The following is a 17,145-nucleotide window of genomic DNA, read 5'->3' as shown; positions in this document are numbered from 1 at the left end:
AAAGCAGTCATTGCTAAAACCTTAAATAGATAAAAAATAATGAATGTCAATATAATAATAATAATCAATGTTGTTATGAATTATTGACCTATTTAAGGCTCCAATTACTTCACATACTTGGAAAAATTTTTGGGGAAAAATATTGCATATTTTGTGTGTTTGCCTAAAAAAGCAATGTTTTCTTTGACAAAAAGGGCATAAAAAAATACTAAAAACGCATAATCGAGGGATGGATCTGAAGTTGATCAAGCGACTCAAGTGTTGAACTTAAAAAAAAAAAAAAAGACTTATTTTTAACACTTTAATGAGTGTTTTAATAAAAGCAGTCATTGCTAAAACCTTAAATAGATAAAAAATAATGAATGTCAATATAATAATAATAATCAATGTTGTTATGAATTATTGACCTATTTAAGGCTCCAATTACTTCACATCAAATATTCTACTTGGAACATTTTTGGGGGAAAAATATTGCATATTTTGTGTGTTTGCCTAAAAAAACAATGTTTTCTTTGACAAAAAGGGCATAAAAAAAATATTAAAAACGTATAATCGAGGGATGGATCTGAAGTTGATCAAGCGACTCAAGTGTTGAACTTTAAAAAAAAAAAAGAGTTGTTTTTAACACTTTAATGAGTGGGACCCTTTTGGGTCCTATAAGTATTTTAAAGAAGTAATAATGAATTAAAATCAATGTTGTTATGAAATATTGACACATTCAAGGCTCCAAGTACTTCACATCAAATATTCCACTTTGAAATATTTTTTGAGGGAAATATTGCATATTTTGTGTTTTCCATTAAAACAATTAAGTGCTTTTTGACAAAAAGGGCACAAAACAAATAAATAAAACATTAAAAAAATAATAAAATTGACAGAGAGATCTGAAGTTGATCTGATGATTTAAGTGTTGAATGTAAAAAAAAAATTAAAAATAATATATGATTTCTTTTTAACACTTTTGAGAGTGGGACCATTTTGGATCCCTAATAATTTACGTGGGATTAAAAAAAAAAAGAAGCTGTTATTGCTAAAAAATAAAATAATGGCTTAAAATCGATGTTGTTATGAATTATTGACTTATTTAAGGCCCCAATTACTTCACAACAAATATTCCACTTTGAACATTTTGTGGGGTAAAAAATATTGCATATTTTGTGTTTTTGCCATAAAAAACACTGTTTTCTTTGACAAAAAGGGCATAAAAAATAAATAAATACTAAAAACTATAATTGACAGATAGATCTGAAGTTGATCTAGAGACTTAAGTGTTAACGTTAAAAAGAAAAGTATGACTTATTTTTAACACTTTTATGAGTGGAACCCTTTTGGATCATATAAGTATTTTAAAGAAGTAATAATGAATTAAAATCAATGTTGTTATGAATTATTGACATATTTAAGGCAAAACGTATTTATAGTATATAACACTTTTATGAGTGGAACCCTTTTGGATCCTAAGTATTTTAGTGGGATGTATTTATTGCTGAAGAAGTAATAATGAATTAAAATCAATGTTGTTATGAATGATTGACTTATTCAAGGCTCCAATTACTTCACATCAAATATTACACTTTGAGTTTTAACTTTCAGGAAAATATTGCATATTTTGTGTTTTTTGCCATAAACACTGGGTTTTCTTTGACGAAAAGGCCATAGCATATTTTAAATATATATATATATATTTAACTTTATATGGACAGATAGACCTGAAGATGATCTAGAGATTTAAGAATTGAATTATAATAATAGAAAAAAAAAATGTATATGACTTATTTTTTTAAAAAAATAAAAAGACTTAGAATCTTCCCCGCGACCCCGAACGGGACAAGCTGTAGAAAATGGATGGATGGACTTAGAATCTCGCGGGTCCCCGGCACCAAACTTCAGGGGAGTTTTAAAGGTTAAGAAAAAAATCTATATATAGTATTGGTTTTGAAAATAAAAAAATATTAAAATGGCCCCGGCATGCTTTTATTTTTCAGTGTTCGGCCCTAAGTGGAAAAAGTTTGGACACCCCTGATATAAATAAATGTAGCGATCTGGATGAAACCTAATGTAACAAAGTAAAAATTATACTGCACTAAAATTACTCTGACAAGTAGAATTCATCCCCAAAGTTACTTAAGTGTATTAAATGTGCGTTATTATGATCATTACCCACCTCTGATGATAAACGATATAAAAAAACCTTCTGACTTGTGAAAATTCATTCTAGTTTTTTTATGGTTCTGGTGTTTCACTGTTTGCGGCACACATTTCAGTGCCCCTCTCGAAAATCTCCCGGGGCAACCATTCTCCCGAATTTCTCCCGCCTTTAGCGTCCTCTCTCACCTGAAAAGGAGACTATTATATATGTCTCCGTTATCCATAGGTTTATCCATACCCATAAGGTAGGCAGGCACGGAGCTATTTCTCAGCGTTTGTTTATTCCAGCCGGCACGTTAATACTCTGACACACAACATCCGGATTCCCATCATGCATTGCTTCAAAACTACGGCAAGTGGTAATGTCCAAAAACATAACAGAGACGAAGCAGGAGAACGAAGAGGAGACATGGCGACGACGAGTAAGAAGAATAAGTACGCTTGCAAGTTCCAAAATGATTGGAAAAAATAATTTCAGTTCATCCAGGACAGCTGGAAGGGGAAGGAGTATGCTGCCTGCAAACTTTGTAGATCAGACTTTTATGTGTGTGTATATGTGTAAATAAATGAACACTGAAATTCAAGTATTTATTTTATTTATTTATATATATGTACGTATGTATATATTTATTTTTATATATATATATATATATATATATATATATATATATATATATATATATATATATATATATATATATATATATATATATATATATATAATATATATATATATATTATATATATATATATAAATTAGGGCTGCAACTAACAACTAATTTGATAATTGATTAATATGTCGATTATTACTTCGATTAATCGATTAATAATCGGATAAAAGAGACAAACTACATTTCTATCCTTTCCAGTATTTTATTGGAAAAAAAAACCCAGCGTACTGGCACCATACTTATTTTGATTATTGTTTCTCAGCTGTTTGTAAATGTTGCAGTTTATAAATAAAGGTTTATAAAAATAATAATAAAAAAATAAAATAAAAAGGAGCCTCTGCGCATGCGCATAGCATAGATCCAATGAATCGATGACTAAATTAATCGGCAACTATTTTTATAATCGATTTTAATCGATTTAATCGATTAGTTGTTGCAGCCCTAATATATATATATATATATATATATATATATATATACCGGTATATATATATATATATATATATATATATATATATATATATATATATATATATATATATATATATATATATATATACATACATATATATATATATATATATATATATATATATATATATATATATATATATATATATATATATATATATACATATATATATATATATATATATATATATATATATGATCAAATAAATATATATATAGCTACCAGTCATTGAAAGTCAAGTATTTATTTTATATATATATATATATATATATATATATATATATATATATATATATATATATATATATATATATATATATATATATATATATATATATATAAAAATATATATATACAGGTAAAAGCCAGTAAATTAGAATATTTTGAAAAACTTGATTTATTTCAGTAATTGCATTCAAAAGGTGTAACTTGTACATTATATTTATTCATTGCACACAGACTGATGCATTCAAATGTTTATTTCATTTAATTTTGATGATTTGAAGTGGCAACAAATGAAAATCCAAAATTCCGTGTGTCACAAAATTAGAATATTACTTAAGGCTAATACAAAAAAGGGATTTTTAGAAATGTTGGCCAACTGAAAAGTATGAAAATGAAAAATATGAGCATGTACAATACTCAATACTTGGTTGGAGCTCCTTTTGCCTCAATTACTGCGTTAATGCGGCGTGGCATGGAGTCGATGAGTTTCTGGCACTGCTCAGGTGTTATGAGAGCCCAGGTTGCTCTGATAGTGGCCTTCAACTCTTCTGCCTTTTTGGGTCTGGCATTCTGCATCTTCCTTTTCACAATACCCCACAGATTTTCTATGGGGCTAAGGTCAGGGGAGTTGGCGGGCCAATTTAGAACAGAAATACCATGATCCGTAAACCAGGCACGGGTAGATTTTGCGCTGTGTGCAGGCGCCAAGTCCTGTTGGAACTTGAAATCTCCATCTCCATAGAGCAGGTCAGCAGCAGGAAGCTTGAAGTGCTCTAAAACTTGCTGGTAGACGGCTGCGTTGACCCTGGATCTCAGGAAACAGAGTGGACCGACACCAGCAGATGACATGGCACCCCAAACCATCACCCAACCATGCAAATTTTGCATTTCCTTTGGAAATCGAGGTCCCAGAGTCTGGAGGAAGACAGGAGAGGCACAGGATCCACGTTGCCTGAAGTCTAGTGTAAAGTTTCCACCATCAGTGATGGTTTGGGGTGCCATGTCATCTGCTGGTGTCGGTCCACTCTGTTTCCTGAGATCCAGGGTCAACGCAGCCGTCTACCAGCAAGTTTTAGAGCACTTCAAGCTTCCTGCTGCTGACCTGCTCTATGGAGATGGAGATTTCAAGTTCCAACAGGACTTGGCGCCTGCACACAGCGCAAAATCTACCCGTGCCTGGTTTACGGACCATGGTATTTCTGTTCTAAATTGGCCCGCCAACTCCCCTGACCTTAGCCCCATAGAAAATCTGTGGGGTATTGTGAAAAGGAAGATGCAGAATGCCAGACCCAAAAACGCAGAAGAGTTGAAGGCCACTATCAGAGCAACCTGGGCTCTCATAACACCTGAGCAGTGCCAGAAACTCATCGACTCCATGCCACGCCGCATTAACGCAGTAATTGAGGCAAAAGGAGCTCCAACCAAGTATTGAGTATTGTACATGCTCATATTTTTCATTTTCATACTTTTCAGTTGGCCCACATTTCTAAAAATCCCTTTTTTGTATTAGCCTTAAGTAATATTCTAATTTTGTGACACACGGAATTTTGGATTTTCATTTGTTGCCACTTCAAATCATCAAAATTAAATGAAATAAACATTTGAATGCATCAGTCTGTGTGCAATGAATAAATATAATGTACAAGTTACACCTTTTGAATGCAATTACTGAAATAAATCAAGTTTTTCAAAATATTCTAATTTACTGGCTTTTACCTGTATATATATATATATATATATATATATATATATATATATATATATATATATACACACACATATATATACATATATATATATGAAGAAATACTTGAATTTCAGTGAATTCTAGCTATAAATATACTCTTCCCCCCTTAACCCCGCCCCCGTTTCCCGCCCACGTAAACCTCCCCCAATCTCCCGATCGGAGGTCTCAAGGTTGGCAAGTATGTGTATGCCAGATATTTTATGTTCTTTTTTTTTAAAGTATAAATGACTTTCCCAAGTAATTAATTACATTTATCAAAGAGTAATCCAATTGTTTTTTTTGTTGTTAAAGTAACGAGTAATTAAAATTACTTTCTAAAAGTAATTTTCCGAACGCTGTTCGGGTCCGTTTGGCTTCTGCGGGGGCACCTAAAACCCCTGAAATGCACACTTCCATCTTGCACCGCGTGGGGGCGGCAGAGTGCAGCGCTGCTCGGAGCAGGAACAGGAGGAGGAGGAGGAGGAGGAGGAAGAGCAGGAGTCTGCACGCCGTCACATGTTGAATAAATTACATTTGGGGGCAGAAAGAAGTCCACGGCTTGGCCTCACTCGCGTTCTCGCTCGCAGTCAGCCTGCGGTGGCGGCAAGGAAAAGTCCTCTTCAGGAAGTTCTCCTCAAGTTTGCATCTGAACGAACCTGAGGAAAGGAGCTAGGAAAGGAGCTAGGAAAGGAGCCAAAAGACCTCCCGCTGAGGAACGCGTGAAGATGGACGCGAGTCTCGCTTTCTGAGAGGACTTCGTTCTGCTCGGAGGACCTCGGGTCTCGCCTTGTGGAGATAAACCCACGAATGTAAGTCACTTTTGTTTGGGGTGTTGCTGTAACTCCTGCGTCCTCCTACCTGTCACCTACCTGTCACCTACCTGTGACCAGGTGTCTGCTGCAGGTGGAGGACATATTTGCTACCGGAACTTTTACATGTGTGCGCGCGCAGAATGAATGTTGTCACTTTGACGCGTCCAAGTGTGTCATCAGGCTCTCATGATGCTTCACTCTCCTTACTGTAAATACATAAACAATCTCAGCCGGGCTCCATCATCACTCACTTTGTCTGCTCGGGTTCCGTACTATTTAAATCCCAGTTATTATTATTATTATTATAAGCTGTTACTTTTCCCCCCCTACACTTTGAACTCTGCGGCTTATAAAACGGTGTGGGTAATTTATGGACTAATTGCCACACTGCTTTTTTTTATTCCATAGTTTTCATTAAAGCCAAGTAGAGCAGTGTTTTTCAACCTTATGTGAGCCGAGGTACATTTTTTTGCGTTGAAAAAATCCGAAGGCACGCCACCAGCAGAAATCATTAAAAAAAGAGACTCAGTTGACAGTAAAAAGTCGTTGTCGCAATTGTTGGATACGACTTTAAAGCATAACCAAGCATGCATCAATATAGCTCTTGTCTCAAAGTAGGTGTACTGTCACCACCTGTCACATTACACCCTGACTTATTTTGAGTGTTTTGCTGTTTTTCTGTGTGTAATGTTTTAGTTCTTGTCTTGCGCTCCTATTTTGGTGGCTTCTCCTCTTTTTTTGGTATTTTCCTGTAGCAGTTTCATGTCTTCCTTTGAGCGATATTTCCCGCATCTTCTTTGTTTCAGCAATCAAGAATATTTCAGTTGTTTTTATCCTTCTTTGTGTGGACATTGTTGATTGTCATGTCATGTTCGGATGTACATTGTGGACGCCGTCTTTGCTCCACAGTAAGTCTTTGCTGTCCTCCAGCATTCTGTTTTTGTTTACTTTGTAGCCAGTTCAGTTTTAGTTTAGTTCTGCATAGCCTTCCCTAAGCTTCAATGCCTTTTCTTAGGGGCACTCACCTTTTGTTTATTTTTGGTTTAAGCATTAGACACCTTTTTACCTGCACACTGCCTCCCGCTGTTTCCGACATCTACAAAGCAATTAGCTACCTGCTGCCACCTACTGAGTATTACAGGGTTACTCTGCTCAACAACAACACATTATTAGCAGACTATAATTACTGGTTTGAAAAAAATATTTTTAACCCAAATAGGTGAAATTGGATCATCTCCCACGGCACACCAGACTGTATCTCACGGCACACTAGTGTGCCGCGGCACAGTGGTTGAAAAACACTGAATTAGAGGACTGAAAAGGTGCGTTGTTGTTGTTTGTGCCGTGGCGCCGTCTTTCGGACAAGTTTGTTGAAAGTGTAGGTTTTACAATATAATAGGGGTGGAACGGTACACAAAAATGTCGGTTCGGTACGTACCTCGGTTTAGAGGTCACGGTTCGGTTCATTTTCGGTACAGTAAGAAAACGACAAAATATAAATTTTTTGGTTCTTTATTTACCAAATTTGTAAACAATGGCTTTATCCTTTTAACATTGGGAACACTATAATAATTCTGCCCACGTTGATCAACATTAAACTGCCTCTAGTTGTTGCTCAGATTAAATAAAATGACAAAACTTTTCTTCTACATATAAAAAGTGCAACATTAAACAGTTTCAAGTCAACTCATCATGCTTAATTTATTACAGCATTTGGGAAGCCTGTAGTTGATTTTTGTTATGTAAATGTTATATTTTGTGATAGCAGGGACCCTGCCATTCAAAACTAGGCTGCTGCATTACTAATGATTAATGTAACTATAGCTGAAAAAATTAATTATGAATAACAATAAGTATTCGGGCGGTTGGTAGAGCGGCCGTGCCAGCAACTTCAGGATTGCAGGTTCGATCCCCGCTTCTGCCATCGTAGTCACTGCCGTTGTGTCCTTGGGCAAGACACTTTACCCACCTGCTCCCAGTGCCAACCACACTGATTTAAAAAAAATAAAATAAAATTAACTTAGATATTGGGTTTCACAATGTAAAGCGCTTTGAGTCACTTGAGAAAAAGCGCTATTTAAATATAATTCACTTCACTTCACAATAATAACATGTCAATAACATAAAAACTATCATTGTTAATAACATAACAATTATAATATTTAACATAAAAAACTATAATAGCTAATAACATAAAAACTACAATAGCTGATAACATACGAACTATAATAGTTACTAACATACAAATTATACTAGTTAATAACATAACTATCATAGTTAATAACAAAAACTACAATAGTTATTTAATAAGATAAAGAAACTATCATAGTTAATATCATACAAACTATAATAATAACATAACAACCCTAATACCAACAAACACTATAATAGTTAATAACATAAAAACTATAATAGTTAATAACATAAAACTACCATAGTGAGTAACATAAAAACTGTCATAGTTAATAATATAAAAACTATCATAGTTAATAACATAAAACTATCATAGTTAATAACATAAAAACGGTCATAGTTAATAATATAAAAACTATAATAGTTAATAACATAATATACGCCTCGGGATCCCCCGGGAGGAGCTGGACGAAGTGGCTGGGGAGAGGGAAGTCTGGGCTTCCCTGCTTAGGCTGCTGCCCCCGCGACCCGATCTCGGATAAGCGGAAGAAGATGGATGGATGGATAATAGTTAATAACATAAAAACTATCATAGTTAATAACATAAAACTATCATAGTTAATAACATAAAAACTGTCATAGTTAATAATATAAAAACTATAATAGTTAACATAAAAACAATAATAGTTTACACAAAAACTATAATAGTTAATAACATAAAAACTATAATAGTTTACACAAAAACTACAATAGTTAATAACCTAAAAACTATAATAGAAGAACAAATTAGCAGCACAAAGGTAGTACAAACGTTTGGGACACGTTTGCGGAGATTTTGAAAAGATGGGGCGGCTGGTTATGAATAATAAAATGTTAATTACATAAACTATAATAGTTAATTACATAAACTATAATAGTTAATTACATAAACTTTAATAGTTAATAACATAAACTATAATAGTTAATTACATAAACTTTAATAGGTAATTACATAAACTTTAATTGGTTATTGCATAAACTATTATTGTTAATTACATAAACTTTAATAGTTAATTACATAAACTTTACTAGTTAATTGCATAAACTATAAAAGACAAAAACAATTTGCTGCACAAACATTTGGGACAAGTTTGTGGAGATTTTGACAAGGTGGTGGGGGAGGGGGTGTTATTAGAATATTTGCAATAAGGGGCACGGTGTGAATGGTGGATCTCCTTTGGACGCCACGTCCACGCCATCAGTCCTCACACCCACTCTCAATCTACAAACCCCGTTTCCATATGAGCTGGGAAATTGTGTTAGATGTAAATATAAACGGAATACAATGATTTGCAAATCCTTTACAACCCATATTCAGTTGAATGCACTACAAAGACAAGATATTTGATGTTCACACTCATAAACTTTATTTTTTTTTTGCAAATAATAATTAACTTAGAATTTCATGGCTGCAACACGTGCCAAAGTAGTTGGGAAATGGGATGTTCACCACTGTTACATGGCCTTTCCTTTTAACAACACTCAGTAAACGTTTGGGAACTGAGGAGACACATTTTTTAAGCTTCTCTGGTGGAATTCTTTCTCATTCTTGCTTGATGTACAGCTTAAGTTGTTCAACAGTCCGGGGGTCTCCGTTGTGGTATTTTAGGCTTCATAATGCGCCACACATTTTCAATGGGAGACAGGTCTGGACTACAGGCAGGCCAGTCTAGTACCTGCACTCTTTTACTATGAAGCCACGTTGATGTAACACGTGGCTTGGCATTGTCTTGCTGAAATAAGCAGGGGCGTCCATGATAACGGTGCTTGGATGGCAACATATGTTGCTCCAAAACCTTTATGTACCTTTCAGTATTAATGGTGCCTTCACAGATGTGTAAGTTACCCATGTCTTGGGCACTAATACACCCCCATACCATCACAGATGCTGCCTTTTACACTTTGCGACTATAACAATCCGGATGGTTCTTTTCCTCTTTGGTCCAGAGGACACGACATCCACAGTTTCCAAAAACAATTTGAAATGTGGACTCGTCAGACCACAGAACACTTTTCCACTTTGTATCAGTCCATCTTAGATGAGCTCAGGCCCAGCGCAGCCGACGGCGTTTCTGGGTGTTGTTGATAAACGGTTTCCGCCTTGCATAGGAGAGTTTTAACTTGCACTTACAGATGTAGCGACCAACTGTAGTTACTGACAGTGGGTTTCTGAAGTGTTCCTGAGCCCATGTGGTGATATCCTTTACACACTGATGTTGCTTGTTGTTGCGGTACAGCCTGAGGGATCGAAGGTCACGGGCTTAGCTGCTTACGTGCAGTGATTTCTCCAGATTCTCTGAACCCTTTGATGATATTACGGACCGTAGATGGTGAAATCCCTAAATTCCTTGCAATGGCTGGTTGAGAAAGGTTTTTCTTAAACTGTTCAACAATTTGCTCACGCATTTGTTGACAAAGTGGTGACCCTCGCCCCATCCTTGTTTGTGAATGACTGAGCATTTCATGGAATCTACTTTTATACCCAATCATGGCACCCACCTGTTCCCAATTTGCCTGTTCACCTGTGGGATGTTCCAAATAAGTGTTTGATGAGCATTCCTCAACTTTATCAGTATTTATTGCCACCTTTCCCAACTTCTTTGTCACGTGTTGCTGGCATCAAATTGTAAAGTTAATGATTATTTGCACAAAAAAAAAAGTTTATGAGTTTGAACATCAAATATGTTGTCTTTGTAGTGCATGTATTGAATATGGGTTGAAAATGATTTGCAAATCATTGTATTCCGTTTATATTTACACCTAACACAATTTCCCAACTCATATGGAAACGGGGTTTGTACTTTGACACAACCAGCCTTGGAACAAGAGAGAGATGCTTTATTCCAAATATCTGCTCAAGTAAACAACTTCCTGAAACCACCATTGTTTGCTCGTCTTCCCTCGTCTTCATTACTCCCGACCTCAACGTCTCGCGTCCACGGAGCCGATTTAATGGCGGCGTGGAGCAGAAACGCGGCGTTTGAACACGGACGCCACGCCGGGCCAGACGGCAGCTGCGACATTAGACTCAATTAACCTCATGCCAGCCGCCGCTCTCTTAGCGCCTCGGATCCGGTTTCACATAGGAGCTCACGCTGGGACGTGACGGTGAAAAACACACCCGTTTTTTAGTCGTAACCCGGATAAGTCACCAAATCACAAGTTGATTCAATTTGAAAAAAAACTATTTCATTGCGACTTTTGACGGATGTCTTTTTTCTTTATTATGCAATCTAATTTGTAATATGCGGAAAGCACAAAAAAACTGCCAACTATAACCTGAATATTAACCAAGTACCAATCAATCAGTGTCAATCAATCAATGTTTATTTATATAAACCCCCTCTAGGGGAGACCAGATGCAATGGACGTAGAGTGGGTCTGACATAATATTGTGAGAGTCCAGTCCATAGTGGATCTAACATAATAGTGAGAGAGTCCAGTCCATAGTGGATCTAACATAATAGTGAGAGTCCAGTCCATAGTGGATCTAACATAATAGTGAGAGTCCAGTCCATAGTGGATCTAACATAATAGTGAGAGTCCAGTCCATAGTGGATCTAACATAATAGTGTGAGAGTCCAGTCCATAGTGGATTTAACATAATAGTGTGAGAGTCCAGTCCATAGTGGATCTAACATAATAGTGAGAGTCCAGTCCATAGTGGATCTAACATAATAGTGTGAGAGTCCAGTCCATAGTGGATCTAACATAATAGTGAGAGTCCAGTCCATAGTGGATCTAACATAATAGTGAGAGTCCAGTCCATAGTGGATCTAACATAATAGTGAGAGTCCAGTCCATAGTGGATCTAACATAATAGTGTGAGAGTCCAGTCCATAGTGGATATAGCATCATAGTGTGAGAGTCCAGTCCATAGTGGATCTAACATAATAGTGAGAGTCCAGTCCATAATGGATCTAGCATGATAGTGTGAGAGTCCAGTCCATAGTGGATCTAACATAATAGTGAGAGTCCAGTCCATAGTAGATCTAGCATAATATTGTGAGATTCTAGTCCATAATGGATCTAGCATAATAGTGAGAGTCCAGTCCATAATGGATATAGCATAATAGTGTGAGAGTCCAGTCCATAGTGGATCTAACATAATAGTGAGAGTCCAGTCCATAATGGATCTAGCATAATAGTGTGAGAGTCCAGTCCATAGTGGATCTAACATAATATTGTGAGAGTCCAGTCCATAGTGGATCTAACATAATAGTGAGAGTCCAGTCCATAATGGATCTAGCATAATAGTGTGAGAGTCCAGTCCATAGTGGATCTAACATAATAGTGAGAGTCCAGTCCATAGTGGATCTAACATAATAGTGAGAGTCCAGTCCATAGTGGGGCCAGCAGGAAACCATCCCGAGCAGAGACAGGTCAGCAGCGCAGAGATGTCCCCAACCGATCCACCCCAAGTCCCGACTCTGGACAGCCAGCACTTCATCCATGGCCACCAAACCTGTGTCCCCCCTCTCCCTTGTGGAGCAGAAAAGAAAAGAAACGGCAGATCAACTGGTCTAAAAAAAGGGGGTCCAGATTCTTTACCGAGTCGCCTTGTGTAATTGTTTGAGTTGCAAAAAGTTAGCGTTTGCGTAAACGCGCAAATAAATATTTTCTTGTCTCAAATATAAAATGATGAGAAACAAAGAAAAGTAGGGCTGGGCGATGCGGTTGAAAACTGTATCACGATATCGGTGATTTCGATAATTATTGATATTTTTATGACCTGCGGAAAAAAAGGAGCAGGAGAAAATCATATGAAATGTAAAAAAATGTTCTTTGAAATGTAACCTTCCTCTGATTATAATGCCCTTGGCTCTCAAGGCAGAAAAGAAAGGAAGAGGAAAACACTGAAAGTAAACAAAACTTAATAAGATCTTAAAGTGAAGGTGCAAAAACAAGGAATATGTAAGAAATGCTTCATGAAGTGTAAGAATATAGTGAAAATGTAAAGATAGAGAAACCTGAGAAGATTTTCTGCTGTGCTCTAAAGCAGGGGTGTCAAACTCCTTTTCATTGAGGGCCACGTCGCAGTTATGGTTGCCCTCAGAGGGCCACTTTTAACAATGACTAATATATGCATATATTTGCATATATACATGTAATACATTAACAATATATTTTTTTACATAATCTGCAAAAAAAATATTAAAATTTTACTTTAAAAACTGGCAGCTCAGTCACCAGAATTGTATACAAAACCCCTAAAGGGACATGGGGGAAAAAATGTTTATTATAATTTGTATTTATTTTTAATTTTTTTTTAGACATGTATGTAAAATTTTTCGTGCGCACGAGAAACTTTTTATAATTTCTTTATTTTTTGAATTTTTTTAGACATGTATCTCGTGCGCACGAGATACATGTTTAAAAAAAATTAATAAATAAATAAAATTATACTTTTTTAAATTTTTTAAAATAATTTTATAAAAAGTTTCTCATGCGCACGAGATACATGTCTTAAAAAAAAAAAAAAAAAAAAAAAAAAGTATAAATTTATTTTCCCCTATGTCCCTTAAGGGGCTCCGTAATTTTACAGTAAAAGCAGTGTTTTTTTTTTGTTTTTTGTTTTTACAGCATATAGAAAAAATTAATAAATGGAATGGAAAAAACAATAACACTGTTTTCTGTGGTAAAATTCAAGCAACAGAGCTGCCAGTTGTTTTTTTTTTATACCTTAAAATCATGTTTTAATGGGGTTTTTTTTAAATTGTTTTTTTTATGTTTTTGTGTCTTACTGTATGTGGAAAAAGAACAGTACCAAAGTTGATTTTATGGTAGAAAAACTTGGTAAAAAATGTAACTGTAAAATCTATTCTACAGTCTACAATTTGATAATATGTTTTGAAATAATAAATCAAGCAGATAATTAAGTACAGTACTTATCTTTATTTGAACAAAAAAAATATTTTTGGAATACATGACAATATAATATTTAGATTTAGATAATATTGAATTTTAAAAGATATGCAATTGCATGCAATACATGATTTTTAATGTCAAAAGGGAAAGAACAAATATATTTAGTATGAAAAGATTAAGCATTTTATTAACGCATATTATTTCCAGGCTTTCGCGGGCCACGTAAAATAACGTGGTGGGCCCGATTTGGCCCCCGGGGCCTTGAATTTGACACCTGTGCTCTAAAGGGTGAGCACGGTGGGGTATTAGCGCTCTTTTCTTGCATCATTTACAGACCTCATTGGTCTGGCTAGGGTCCCTTTTTGAAAACCTGTCCAGGTGACTTTTCCTCTTTTATCCACAATTTCTTCATTTTGACTTTCTCTTCTCGCTCCCTGCAAAGAATCAACCAAACGCGATAGTTGTATACTGTCACCTGATTGGCTGTGGGCGTGTCACGTGATCACTTCCTGCGTTGCTCGGTCGAGTGCCTTTTGTTCATGCAACCGACCTTGCTTCCGCTCCTTCGCTTTCTTCCCATGAAAAAGAAAAAAATGAGGGTTTAATCCAACACGTTTTTTTAATTGATATCACGATACATATTGATATCTTGCTAGCTAGACTTTTAAATATTAATGTCACATGGTTCCCATACGTCGAATGACCTGTGACCTCGCCTGCGACCACGTCCAAACACCCCCGCCACGCTGGCGCCGTAACGACATGCACATGTTGTCCACAGGGCCAGGAGCGCACGTGTTTCCAAGCCTGCGACGGCTTTCCGTGACCTTTAACCCCCGCTGACTTTAGGAGCGCAACAACGCTCTTTGGAAGTGGTTCCCCCGACACAAGTGTGTGTTCTAATCATGGCAGAACAAAGACGACTATGTTTGGACAAAGGAGGATTCACAAAATTATCTTTTTGAAGCTGAATATACTGAGGATGAACTTGGAGACAAGCTATTTTGACATAAATGGAGTGTTTACCCAAATAAACCTGAAAAACGTCCCTGGCTAGCGAGACCAAACAGACAAGTGTCCATCGAGCGAGTGAGAACATATAATACTCACGATATACTGTAGTCATTTTCTACATCGCACAGAGATATATCAAGTATACTCGATATATCGCTCAGCCCTAATCGCGCATGGTATCACACAGAAGTAAACACGCCACAGGACTGCTTGTATCGCAAATGATATCACACACAAGTAAACACGCCGCAGGCCCGCTTGTATCGCACATGATATCACACGCAAGTAAACACGCTGCAGGACTGCTCGTATTGCACATGATATCATGCACAAGTAAACACTCTGTAGGACTGCTTTTATCGCACATCTTATCACCCACAAGTAAACACAATGTAGGGCTGCTTGTATCGCACATGATATCACACACAAGTAAACACTCTGCAAGACAACTTGTATCGCACATTATATCACACCCAACACGCAGAAAGACTACTTGTATTGCACGTGATATCACACACAAGTAAACACACCGCAGGACTACTCTTATCGCACATGATATCACACGCAAGTAAGCACGCCACAGGACTACTTGTATCGCACACTATATCACACACAAGTAAACACGACACAGGATCACTTGTATCGCACATGATATTACAAACAAGTAAACACTTGTATGGCACATGATATTACAAACTAGTAAACACTTGTATCGCACATGATATCACGCGCTAGTAAACACGCTGCAGGACTACTTGTATCGCACATTATGTCACACACAAGTAAACACCACGCCGGATCACTGGTATCGCACATGATATCACGCTCAAGTAAACATGCTGCAAGACTGCTTGTATCGTACATGATATCACACGCAAGTAAACACGCTGCAAGACTGCTTGTATTGCACATGATATCACACACAAGTAAACACTCTGCAGGACTGCTTGTATCGCACATGATATCACCCGCAAGTAAACATGCTGCAGGACTGCTTGTATCGCACATGATATCACACAAAAGTAAACACTGCAAGACTGCTTGTATCGTACATGATATCACACACAAGTAAACACCTTGCAAGACTGCTTGTATTGCACATAATATCACACACAAGTAAACACTCTGCAGGACTGCTTGTATCGCACAGGATATCACCCGCAAGTAAACACGCTGCAGGACTGCTTGTATCGCACATGATATCACCCACAAGTAAACACACTGCAGGACTGCTTGTATCGCGCATGATATCACACACAAGTGAACACTCTGGAAGACTACTTGTATCGCACATGATATCACACGCAAGTAAACAAGCTGCATGACTGCTTGTATTGCACATGATATCACACGCAAGTAAACACTCTGCAGGACTGCTTGTATCGCACATGATATCACCCACAAGTAAACACACTGCAGGACTGCTTGTATCACGCATGATATCACACGCAAGTAAACACGCTGCAGGACTGCTTGTATCGCACATGATATCACACAGAAGTAAACACGCTGCAGGACTTCTTGTATCACACATGATATCACACGCAAGTAAACATGCTGCAGCTTGTATCGCCGTGATATCACACGCAAGTAAATACTCTGCAGGACTGCTTGTATTGCACATGATACCACACACAAGTACACACGCTGCAGGACTGCTTGTATCGCACATGATGTCATACACAAGTAAACACGCTGCAGGACTGCTTGTATCGCACATGATATCACACACATGTAAACACTCTGCAGGACTGCTTCTTTTTACTTAATGTGTCGCCATGGAGGCGCCGATTCGTGATTTAGAAGTCGCTCAAACTCTGTGGAGACACGTTAGCCGCAAAATAGCTATGTTTTAAAGCAGCGCTTCAGTGTTGGTAGCTCCACCTTTTATCTTTAGTTTTGAAAAATAAATACGTCCATTCTCTCTCTTTCTGCTCTGTGTGTGTGTTGACTCACATGCGCCATCTAACTTTTTCGAACATTCCACACTACTGGATAATGCAGGTACTCACACACGAGTCCTGCTGATATCGGACT

At 36.8% G+C, this 17,145-nt stretch overlaps 1 protein-coding gene across 1 annotated transcript in view; it reads left to right on the top strand.

Annotated features, from left to right (window-relative positions):
* Positions 1 to 5,764: 5,764 nt before the first annotated feature.
* Positions 5,765 to 17,145, top strand: part of LOC133614430 (protocadherin-16-like) — a 211,590-nt gene continuing 200,209 nt past the window's right edge. The window contains exon 1 of the mRNA XM_061972373.1: positions 5,765 to 6,051. The gene's annotated coding sequence lies outside the window, so the exon portion shown is untranslated. The remainder of the gene's footprint in view (positions 6,052 to 17,145) is intronic.

This window comes from Nerophis lumbriciformis, linkage group LG17 (genome assembly GCF_033978685.3).
Source record: "Nerophis lumbriciformis linkage group LG17, RoL_Nlum_v2.1, whole genome shotgun sequence".
Taxonomy (NCBI): Eukaryota; Metazoa; Chordata; class Actinopteri; order Syngnathiformes; family Syngnathidae; genus Nerophis; species Nerophis lumbriciformis.
The sequence above is the reverse complement of the archived record's forward strand: the minus strand, read 5'-3'. Positions and strand labels throughout refer to the sequence as shown.